The sequence below is a fragment of the Jaculus jaculus genome, chromosome 4 (assembly GCF_020740685.1).
Source record: "Jaculus jaculus isolate mJacJac1 chromosome 4, mJacJac1.mat.Y.cur, whole genome shotgun sequence".
In the NCBI taxonomy this organism is placed as follows: Eukaryota; Metazoa; Chordata; class Mammalia; order Rodentia; family Dipodidae; genus Jaculus; species Jaculus jaculus.
The window spans coordinates 112,678,948-112,681,998 of NC_059105.1; the positions used below are offsets into that span (position 1 = coordinate 112,678,948).

Consider the following 3,051-nt stretch of genomic DNA (forward strand, 5'->3'; position numbering starts at 1 on the left):
TGCGCCCCCTTGTGCATCTGGCTAACGTGGGACCTGGGGAACCAGGGTCCTTAGGCTTCACAGGCAAGCGCTTGACCGCTAAGCCATCTCTCCAGCCCAAAAACTATTTTATTTTTATTTGAGAGAGAGAGAATGGGTGTGCTAGGGTTCTCCAACCACTGCAAACGAACTCCAGATGCATGTGCCCCGTTGTGTATCTGGCTTACGTGGGTCCTAGGGAGTCAAACTTGGGTTCTTTGGCTTTGCAGGCAAGTGCCTTAACTGCTAAGCCACCTCTCCAGGCCATGCCTGGTGCTTTTTATTTGGACATTATTTATGGAGAATGAGAAAACCTGAAGTTATCTTCCTACCCAGCATCTACTTTGCTCTGCTGGTGTAAGAAAAACTCACCTCCTCTATGTGGTATTGGACAAACTTGAAATTGGACTTTAGTGTTTGATGAGGGCTGCTCTTTTTCAGGTTTGCCCCTAATCCTGGAGTGCAGCCCTTCTACAATATTAAGAGGAAGACTGGGTGCTTGCCAAGGAGGCTACCTTAGTGAGCCATTGAGATGTTTGCCTCCCAGCAAACTCTAGGGACTGTTAAAGCTTTGGCTCATTTCCCAACATCTCAGCTTCTGAACTCATGCTGCTTATAAGTCAGAATTTCTCTGAGGCAGAAAGCAGAGCACAATGCTGGCTGTCACCATTTGGCTTCTCCTCTTGGGTATGAGACTTCCAAGATTTCCCTTCCTTGGTACATCTAACATGTGTATTTTTGCCTCCCAGTGACTATGAAATGATGAGAGCTCAGCTTCAGTTTCCACTCAGTTAGCTTCTACTTTTCTATACTTGGTCCACACCACTTCAAATGGGTAAACTTCTCAAGAGAAAAGCACTAAAGAACAGTAGCTTATCTGTATGGTTCCTCACCCCATCCCCTGCCTTCAAATAGATTTGTTTCCTATCGTTTGAAGCAAGTTTTATTTTTGGTGGTATGGAACATGCATTCCTTCATTACCTGATACATGATTTGAGCTTTAAAAATGTTTGCCAAAATTGAAAGGGGACAAAACAGGAGAAAGGGATGGAAACCCAATCAAATTACTATATGTTCATATACAAAAGTTTTTTTGTTTTTTTTTTTTTAAGAAAGCTCTAGGGCTAGACAGATGGCTCAGCAGTTAAGGTGCTTGCCTGCAAAGGCTAACAACTGGCTTTCAATTCCCCAGTACCCACATAGAGCCAGATGCACAAGGTGACACATGTATCTGGAGTCTATAACAGAAAGAAACTCTGTAGATGCTTTCAGAAGGGAACACTTTCAAATTTCAGAGAATGAGAATCATAGTGATATACAACCTCTCATGAATAACAATTAAATGATAAATGATATAAGACAATGGAACAATATTTGTGTGTGTGTGTGTGTATTTTTCACTCATTCCCAGGAAAACCACAAGTATGAGGAATGAATGAATATGGACACTTTCAGAAAGATAGGCCATAAAAATTTTCTCCCACACACGTTCTTTGAGGAAATTGCTCAAGGATGTGTTCTAAGAAAATAAGGAAGGAAAACAAAAGAGAGAAGGAAGTAAAATCCAAACCAGAGCAGAAAGTGAGGATGGTCTGGAATAAAATTGCAAAAAAAAAAAAAAAAAAAAAAAAAAAAATTGCATTCTTCAGGTTAAATCAATAAAAACCTGATAATTTGGAAGAACAGACAAAGATAACTTTTTAAAAAGTCAACTTGGGCTGGAGGGATGACTTAGCGGTTAGGGTGTTTGTCTGCAAAGCCAAAGGACCCAGGCTTGATTCCCCAGGACCCACGTTTAGCCAGAGGCACAAGGGGGTGCATGCATATGGAGTTTATTTGCAGTGGCTGGAGGCCATGGTGCATGTGTGCGCTCGCTCTCTCTCCCTCAAATAAATAAATATTATTTTAAAAAAGTTGATTCAAGGCCCGAGCCATGGCGCTCGCCGTTCGAGTCGTGTATTGTGGTGCTTGAGGCTACAAACCCAAGTATCTCCAGCTCAAGGAGCAGCTAGAAAATGAGTTCCCAGGGTGCCTGGACATCTGTGGCGAGGGGACTCCTCAGAGAACCGGGTACTTTGAAGTGTTGGTAGCTGGGAAGTTGGTTCACTCCAAAAAGGAAGGTGATGGCTTCGTGGACACCGAGAGCAAGTTTCGGAAGCTAGTTGCAGCCATCAGAGTCGCCCTGGCTCAGTGCCAGTGAACCCTGAAGGCAGAGTCCCCAGACCTTCCTTGGCCGGCCCCGCTTGGCAGCCGCTTCATGACAGGAAAGATCGAAATGTCTACCAGACCCGTGGTCTTTCCTCAATGTTCCTGTGGCCACTGAGTGGGAGCAGAGATCCGCGCCCATGGTCTTCGCCTCTGCATGGTGTGGGTGTCCCAGAATCCATCTTTGCATACCACCCCACCCTTCTGCCCCTCCTGCCCTCTGCTCCCCCCCCCCCTGAGTTCCCCATGTCTCTCTCATCTACCCTCCTGCCTCAGTTTTCCTTCTCCAGTGGAAACTGCAAGAGATCAGCACAGTGGAATCTTTACAGCAACATTAGAAATGTTTGACAGTTAAATAAATTTGGGCAGGATGAGTTTGACAGAAAATAAAAAAGTTGATTCAAGATCCAATGGAGACAAGAATGCTATTTAGAAAAAAAAATAATTAAAATATTAACCAAGATTTGAGCCATTAATAGAGAATAGGAAGACTGTTCATCTACATATCAGAAATATCTTTCAGTGGTATAAAGTCTTAACATTTGACTATAGATTAGGTGGAAAATACTATTTAGAGTTGGAATAATGTAAACATATCTACTAACAACTTGTATAGTCAACCTTGGAAGGGACTTTCTAGGGTGTTGAAAGTGTTTTTAAGATTGGGTTGAGCTGTGGGCATGGTGATGCACATCTTTAATGCGAGCACTAGGGAGGCAGAGGTAGGAGGATCAACATGAGTTTGAGGCCACCCTGAGACTACACAGTGAATTCCAGATCAGCCTGGGCTAGAGTGAGACCCTACCTCAAAAAAAAAAAAAAGAAAGA

The 3,051-nt window shown here is 43.4% G+C and overlaps 1 pseudogene; it reads left to right on the top strand.

The window, feature by feature from the left end:
* Positions 1–1,948: 1,948 nt before the first annotated feature.
* Positions 1,949–2,228, top strand: LOC101616375 (annotated as a pseudogene).
* The last annotated feature ends 823 nt before the right edge of the window (positions 2,229–3,051 follow it).